Source organism: Peromyscus leucopus, chromosome 16_21, assembly GCF_004664715.2.
Source record: "Peromyscus leucopus breed LL Stock chromosome 16_21, UCI_PerLeu_2.1, whole genome shotgun sequence".
NCBI lineage: Eukaryota > Metazoa > Chordata > Mammalia > Rodentia > Cricetidae > Peromyscus > Peromyscus leucopus.
The window spans coordinates 61,087,512-61,096,424 of record NC_051084.1 but is presented as its reverse complement, the minus strand read 5'-3'; the positions used below and the strand labels follow the sequence as shown (position 1 = coordinate 61,096,424).

The window sequence follows — 8,913 nt, the reverse complement described above, 5'->3', positions numbered from 1 at the left end:
ATCCCAGTTTTTTTAAGGTCCCCTAAAGGTGCCATCACCCCCAGACAACAGGAAGTAGATTTAAGAACATTACAGCCATATTCCCAAGGGGTGCGGTGGACAATTTTTGGTCTTTCAATGGGATATGGATATTTGAATCAGTTAGGGGGATTGGTTACAAGTTATTATTGGTATGGTCAGGAAGAAAGCTAACAAAAGAAATTAGATTCAGGGATCCTGTTATAAAAAGAATAAATGATAATGTATAAATAGGATAAAAGTGTAGATCATTGAATGTACTTTTAACCAAAAAAGCAACTATTAGTCTTAAACATTTTATGTTGGTTTAAAATTTTGAATACTGATACAAATTTTAGATTATTTCTGTTATACTGTAATATGTTATAGAAATGATAGGATTAAAAGGTAGATTATTGAATCTACTTTTAAGGCAAAAACAACTACTAGTTTTAAATATTTTCATTGATATGGATTTTTTTATATTGGTACAAATTTGAGGTTATTTTTGTTAGAACATACTATACATATGTTTCTACTCTTGTTCAAGATATCATACTTATACAGCTCATTTAACAATGTAATGTAAATTTCTAGTCCTTGAAAAATATTATTACAAAATATTTAGGTTAATAAAGAAATGCAGGTAGTTAGTAGTTAGTCACCTATTACAATCAAACTTGTAGTCATGTTAGATATGTTTTCAAGGTCAAGCAGAGATATATTTTAGATGGTCAGGTAGTCTTCAAACACTTCAGAGACTTACAGAATATAGCATTTATGATGTTTTAATAACATAAGGTTCTTTTTTTAAAATGACAATGTGACATGTCTGCTCTTGGCAGCACCAATCTACTTCAGAGAAGATGATGGACATCAAAGAAACTCCAAATGGAGTTTACCTTTTTTGTGGCAAAAGTTAGCCACTGGGCAAGAAATTGCCCTTTCCTTGACTGCTGACAGTATGCTGCCCAAAATGGACAAGCAGGACAGACAAGAAAGTGACTTGCCAAACTTTGCCAAGACAAGGTAAGACAGTCCTTTAAAAACCCTGCTTCATGGAAAAGTCTGTCCAGTATCTTAGCCTGTGGGTGGAAGATGGATGCCCCAATGTTACAGAGGAACCTTGGGTGACTGTCCAGGAAGCCAGCTGTTTCTATCGTTTATTAATTTGGGAAGTTGTTTCCTCTGCACTTTCTGTTTTCTCGGGTAATAGTATATACTTCTTGGGTCTCTGATGGAGTTGAAGACAAGATAGTTATAGTTTTTAACAAATTCAGAAAAGTCATTCATAAAAGAAGTATAAAGTATATAAGATTGAGAGACATCAAAAGACAGTTTGGGGTTGGTAATGCAAGTTAGGATAGAAAGTGAATTAGGTACAACACTTTGGACTCACCAAGATAGGATAGATAATGGAGTATTTTCTCTAAATTTGTCAAATGCTAATGGACTAGATGTTGTTAATGTAATTATTGCCTATATATATACATATTGTATTTATTGTATATAATTTTTCTATGTTAATTAAAACCTTCACTTTTATTTTTTTTTATTCAAAGTGATTTTATTGCTGTGTACACAAGAATTTACGCCACTAGAGCAGAGGCTGTGGATGACTCATATTTCTAATTAGGTGGGAGGACCCGCATAGTCTTATAGTAATGAGCCAGCCGATAAATTCTGCTTTCTATCAGAATCAGGCGGAATTTAGCATCCTTATCCTTTCTGTTCCTCTCAAGATGCTTTCGGACAGCCACTGCTTTCTAAATCAAATGGTACAGATCCTCAGGGAGGTCAGGGAGAAGGCCTTTCGACTTAAGGATTCTCAGGATTTTTATTGCCAGTCACAAAACGGACCTGCGCCACACCATGCGAGTCCCTCAGGATCACACCAATTTGGGAGGGAGTCAGGCCTTTCTTGGCCAGTTTGTAAATTTGTTCCTTCACGTCGTCAGACGTCAGCTTCAGCCACGTGGGGAGGCTACGGGGGTAGGTCAGCGCCGACTGGGACAGGCCCTTCCCGGGAGCGTGCATGCGACCCGTGATGGCGGAGGTCTGGAAGCAAAGAGCAAAACCTTCACTTTTATTTAGACAAAATGAGGAAATGTGTGATAAAGCTTGCCTGAAGATGAGGCAGTGGAGCTAGACACTAGTTAACCATAGAGGTCTGGAGGTCTGTACAGAGAGGAGACAGAAAGTGATAAAGCAGGGCAGAGACAGGATCTCTGCCCTTTTGGTCGGAGGATCTGGAGAGGTAGGAAGTCACAGGTGGCTGTTGCTCTGTTTCTCTAATCTTTCAGGTTTTACCCCAATATCTGAATTCTGATTTTTATTGATAAGATTAGTTAGAATTACACTTCAGGCAACATGTTTTAATAGATATTGTTGCCAGAATCTTACGTCTGGGAGACGTCTCTGCTTGAGAGTGACAGTATGGTCCACCAATTCAATTTCCTGAAGTAACTTTCACTTCTTTTTCAAAGGCTGATGAAGAACCTCTCCTCACCCCCACCCCTCTACTTTCCAAAAGGAGTTCCCAAGGGAGATCTGTCAGAATATGGATAGAAAGAAAGAACTCTAACAGAACCTCAAATAACAAAACAATTGTCAAAGGAAACCTTCAGTAACTTCCAGAGAAATGATACCACTCATTCTAGTAGCCAAAGACAGGTCTCAGATTCTGGATGAACCCAAAATTAATGTTTAGGTCTTGCTCTGTTGGGGGATGGCTGCAGATCTGATGTAGCATCACCTTGACTGTGAAGGGAATATAAGATTCAAAGCTAAGAAAAAGAAAAAAACTGTATGACTTTATGCTCTCTCCCTCTTTACTAGACTCTGTGTTATATCTGGTTTACCAGATAGCTGAGAGGTTTTTCAGGAATGCATGGTACTATACATCTATTCCTAAAGAGGCATCAAAGCCTCCACCATAATTTTGTCAAGGATACCTGCCACACCCTCGACGGTGTCGCCCATGTGACAAATGCCGATCTAGTGGTCTCACGAGGAAGGGGGGCACATGTCTCTCGAGGCTAGGCCCCCTGGCGGTCCCCTGGCAATCAGCCCGAGCAATGGTTCCTGGATACCTTGTTCCCTAAAGACCAGCCTGCCTTCCGTGGATGGTTGGCAAGACTCCTGCTTCTTTCTTCTTTCCTGACAATAACAACCTCCCTGTGCCTGGACTCCTGCAGACGCTCGCTTGACGTACCTGATAACTCCTCAACTATTACACCGGAACTGCCTCCAGTGATTCAAGCCCTTGGACAGATAGCACAAAAAAACCCTACTTCAGTGGGGGCACTCATGGATGGATTAGAACAGAAAGAGCTAATGATTCAGGCTCCCACAGATTCTAAGGAAGAAAATGTAAAAGTAAAAAGATTGTTAGGTAACCCTCACTCAGCTCATGCAAACTCACAAGAAAGAGAACTTAGGAAACTGGCAACTCCCACAAGAATGGTTGGAAAGTACATTCAATACCATATAAATGGGAAATGGTGGACACCCTCTCGTTGGAATCCCAGAAATAGGAATTACTTAGATCCACCCCCTTTTACAGGGGCTTATGACTATGAAGGGAATCTGTTGGGTAAATCATGGGGGAAAAGAATATTGTGGAATCAGTTGCCTTTTATGGAAAGGCTGGCAAGAAGCAGAAAGGTATGGTGTACATATGATAGGCAGACAAGGTCAGCTATATTGAGGGGTATAGCACCTGTGCTAAAGAGGTGGGCTAAGGCTCTTGGTGAGAACTTTGTAACTGTCTTTAATAAATTACTAGAAATGGATTACCAGTTATTAAGTACATGATCTGGCTCTTAGGGTTCAGGCCACAGCATGTCTCTGTCTGAAAGGATTAATCATTCTGAAAATCACATTGTGTGACCACAAAAGATTGCGTCTATTGCTTTCCTTTTGCCACTGGGCTTAGTTCCATGTTAAGATTGTATAAAATCTCAGCCTGATGTTCAGTAAAATTGCAGCAGTTTCACAGCATACTCTGGTGTCTGTGTCTGTCTGTCATTGCCGAATCCCAATTATCCTGAGCACCTTCATCTCGTTCTCCCTCAGTCTGGTGGCCCTACTGAGACCCAGTCCATGGCAGATACCTACCTTCAGGCTGAATGTCAGTGTCCTGATTCCCCACCTTCCAGAGCACGTTCATCATCCACAGCTCTTCCTTAAGTGGTCCCACCACAGTGAGTGGTGCCTGGTTAAGCATTTGACTGGTTAAATTAACTTAACCCAGATAAGTTTATTAAAGTACACAATATTTTGGGGATCACAATACCACCACATTTCCTCTCTTTTTGTCTAAAATTAAAGAAAGCTTATAACTAATACAAGAAAAACTATCCAATAAGTATATACAATATATACAGCCAAAAATTACATTAATGATGTCTAGTCCATTAACATTTGACAGATTCAGATAAAAACTCCATTATATATATTAACAATGTCCAGTCCAGTAACATCTGATAAACTCAGACCAAAAAATTTTCATTACTTATCTTATTTAAAACAAGTAGTTCCTTTTTAAAAGTAGATTCCATAATCTCCCTTTTTATCTTATCATATCCATATTCTCTCTTTTTTCTTTTCATAATACATTCAGTAGTCTGCCTTTTGTCATTTTTATATCTTCCCCTTTTTCTTCAATGTAGATTCAATGATCTACCTATTTATCCTATTATTTCTTTATCTTTTTTCTCAGAGTAGATTCAATGATCTATCTCATATCTTATTCTCTTTTTCTTTTTGCTTTCTAGGGGTGAAGATATCTTTAGGGAATCTTGAAAAGAAAATTTTTTGGTTAATTGTCAAATCCTGTATCATTTGTCCATTCTCTGCATAAAAGGAAAGTTCAGGGCTTGTTTCAAGTCCTTCTTCAAGTAGTCTGTCAGGCTGGATCATCTCAGCTAGTCATCTCAAAATTGTCCTAAGCAGTTTGTAGTCCAAAGCAGATCTTTCCGTGGTGTTAATCAGCTTAATGGTTCTACTATAGTCCTTTTGAAGATTTCAAAGTTGCTGTTAGGTGTGGTCATGGTTCCATGCAGACTTTTTTTTTGTGCCTCCTCTGTAGTCTGGAGCAATCACAGTCTGATAAATGTCTGTCTCTCAGAACCATGAACATTCTTCCCTAGAACAGAAAATCTTCACAACAATTTCTCCCTACCATTTGTCTTGCCAAACTTTTCCAAACTGACCTTTGCCGATGCTTTCATATAACATGATGGTCCTGGCAATTCTTCTCTGAATCAGCAACAGTAAAACCTTCATCCCAGGTAACAGTAAACCCTTCATCCCAGGTAGCAGCATCACCGCAGTCACCAACACGATGAGAAGGAGATGGCAATGTGGAGCAGTAGCCACTGCTTCCATGGTCCCACCACTGTTTGTGGTTCAGTCCGGGCCAAAGCTTCTCCCAAGCCTCCTAGGCCGGCCTCAAACTCGGGATCCTCCTGCCTCTGTCTCCTTCAGCAAATCCTACCGGCGTGCGCCACCACAACTGGCTTGTGGTATAGCTTGGGCCTGAGCTGGGGCTCACAAGGCCACAGGCAAACAGCTTTTTCATGAATTCATAACACGAACGTTGGGAACCAGATGTAGCAGGAATCTTAAAAGTTCTTGCCAATTCCTCAGCTGGTCCTGTTTCCTCAGGTTGGAAGCCTCTGAGTCCTCATCCAGAATGAATATCAGCTGAACTGTGTTGCTCCAAAGCCTGAAAGCTTAACCAGTCAAATGCTTAACCAGGCCACAGTGAGTCTTGCCTAAGGCTGTAAGCCCCCTCTCCAGCTGAATGAGGGTGCATACCTCTATGCAGTGATGATCTTTGTCCTCAGGGCCTTGCACAGAAGAGGTAACAGTACATGTAAACCACCAGCACTTGGGGGAGGACAGGGGACCTTAAAGGTTGAGGCCTGAGATGGGCAAGAGAAGGAAGGGAAGATGTGGGCAATGGCCACCTACCAAATATGTGCTCTTCCTGGTCTTTGTCCATGCAGAACACCAGTGGGCTATTAAAGTGTTCAGGAACAGTCCTCCATGCTTTCTTGCTGAGAGTGCTCATTCCTGTCATCTCTTAGGCTGCCTCAGAACACAGCAATTCCAGGCAGATGGTTGCACAATGCATAGAAGGCCCCATGTCTGAACTCATATATAAATGTGTACTCATGCCCAAGGGCCCAGCTTTGACCTACCTTAGGGAGGAGGCCCTAATACCCATAGCTTTTTCCTTCAAAATTCATTTAATCACTGCTTGTAACCACAACTAGATAATTTATTTAGTCTTCACTTGAATGTCCAAGAGCCTAAAATTTTCTTCTTTATAATATCAGAAATCCTGGAGGCGATCTACTGATCATGGACTAGATATGTGGCTGAGGGGTGGGGAAGAGTGGATGAGCTGGAGCAAGAAGGCCCAGGAGGGGTCTCTACCCTTTTCTTGGTTTGTTGTTGTTTTGTTTGTATTTTGTTTTCCTGGAGGCAGGATTTCACTAGCCCTGGATTTCCAAAAACCCTCTATGCAGAGCTCATGCGGCCTTGACCTCTTCAAGTGCTGCCATCAAAGTGTTTGCCACCAGGCCCAATACACCCTGCGCCTTGACAGAAGCTAATGAAAACTTATGACTACAAGAGTGTACTCAAGAAGAGCTGGGCTCATCGTGTGATTGCAGCACTCCGGGGAAGCAGGACACCATTTCCTAAGGTGCCATTTGGCAATTGTGTAGATTAGTGTGATTTGAGGTTTTTGTTTTTGTTTTGAGTATAGGCCCGGTTACACTCAGGCTTGCCATCTTCCTTCCTGAGCCTCCACAGGCAGCTGTCACCATGTCCAGAAACACAACAGTATCTTCTTTATTGTTTCCTGTGCTGGTCTGGATCCCGGGACCCCCAGTCCAGAGACACTTTCCAGGCCTCCTTGTGAGCTGTTTCAGGATGTCCTCTCTATCTAATTTTTGACAGTTTTTATGGTCTTGGCTCATCAAAATTCTTTACAGGAAGAGCTTTTGGTTTGTTTGGTTTGGCTTTGTTTGCTCATTTGTTTTATTGTGTGGAGGCTGGGTTTTCTGTGGCACAGGCTAGTCTGGAACGCTTTAGATAGCACAGGCTGGAACTGGGTTACAGAAACTTCCATCAATGTTCCTGTCCTGGCCTCTCCAGTACTAGTACTATAGATGTGTGCCTCCCCATCCAGCTTTTGGGGAATTGTTTTGTTTTGTTTTCAAGATAGGACTTCTCTGTAGCCCTGGCTGTCCTGGAACTCACTCTTTTTTTTAATAAATATTTTTATTTTATAAGTAATTTAATTTTACATATCAGCCATGGATTCCCCTGTCCTCCCTACTCCCCCCCAGCCTTTTTTCCCCCCACCCCCCAATCACTGCCCATTCTCACCTCCTCCAAGGTAGCCTCCCTGGAGTTGTTAGTTGCTGTCTGGTTATCTTTTTTTTTTTATTTTACATTTAGTATCCACTTATGAGTGAGTACATACCATGTTTGTTTTTCTGAGTCTGGGTTACCTCACTCAGGATGGTATTTTCTAATTCCATTCATCTGCCTGCAAACCTCATGATATTGTTTTTCTCTGCTGAGTAGTACTCCATTGTGTATATGCACCACATTTTAATTATCCATTCTTCAGTTGAAGGGCATCTAGGTTGTTTCTAGGTTCTGACTATTACAAATAATGCTGCTATGAACATAGTTGAGCATGTGTCCTTGTGGTATGATTGAACATTCCTTGGGTATATGCCCAGGAGTGGTATAGCTGGGTCTTGAGGGAGGTTGATTCCCAATTTTCTAAGAAAGCGTCATATTGATTTCCAAAGTGGCTGTACAAGTTTGCATTCCCACCAACAGTGGAGGAGTGTTCCCCTTGCTCCACATCCTCTCCAACATAATCTGTCTTTAGTGTTTTTGATATTAGCCATTCTGACAGGTATAAGATGGTATCTTAGAGTTGTTTTGATTTGCATTTCCCTGATGATTAAGGATGTTGAGCAATTCTTTAAATGTCTTTCAGCCATTTGAGCTTCTTCTGTTAAGAATTCTCTGTTTAGCTCTATAGCCCATTTTTTAATTGGAGAGTTGGGTATTTTGATGTCTAATTTATTGAGTTCTTTATATATTCTGGATATCAGTCCTCTGTCAGAAGTGGGGTTGGTGAAGATCTTTCCCCATTTTATAGGCTGTCATTTTGTCTTATTGACTGTGTCCTTTGCCATACAAAACTTTCTCAGTTTCAGAAGGTCCCATTTATTAATTGTTTCTCTCAGTGTCTGTGCTACTGGTGTCATATTTAGGAAGTGATCTCCTATGCCAATGCATTCAAGACTACTTCCTACTTTTTCTTTTATCAGGTTCAGAGTAACTGGATTTATGTTGAGGTCTTTGATCCACATGGACTTGAGTTTTGTGCACGGTGACAGATATAGGTCTATTTGCAATCTTCTATATGTTGACATCCAGATGCTTTCTTTTTTCCATTGTACAGTTTTGGCTCCTTTGTCAAAAATTAGGTGTTCATACATGTGTGGATTAATGTCTGGGTCTTCAGTTCAGTTCCATTGGTCCACATGTCAGTTTTATGCCAGTACCAAGCTGGTTTTATTACTGTAGCTCTATAGTAGAGCTTGAAGTCAGGGATCATGATGCCTCCAGAGGTTGTTTTATTGTACATGATTCTTTTGGCTATCCTGTTTTTTTTTTTTGTTTTTCCATATGAAGTTGAGTATTGTTCTTTCCAGGTCTGTGAAGAATTGTGTTGGGATTTTGATGGGGATTGAATTGAATCTGTAGATTGTTTTTGGTAATATCGGCATTTTTACTATGTTAATCCTACCTATGCGTGAGCATGGGAGATCTTTCCATTTTCTGACATCTTCTTCAATTTCTTTCTTCAGG

The 8,913-nt window shown here is 40.8% G+C and overlaps 1 pseudogene; it reads right to left on the bottom strand.

Moving 5' to 3' along the window:
• Positions 1 to 1,542: 1,542 nt before the first annotated feature.
• Positions 1,543 to 2,060, bottom strand: LOC114692384 (annotated as a pseudogene).
• Between the last annotated feature and the right edge of the window lie 6,853 nt (positions 2,061 to 8,913).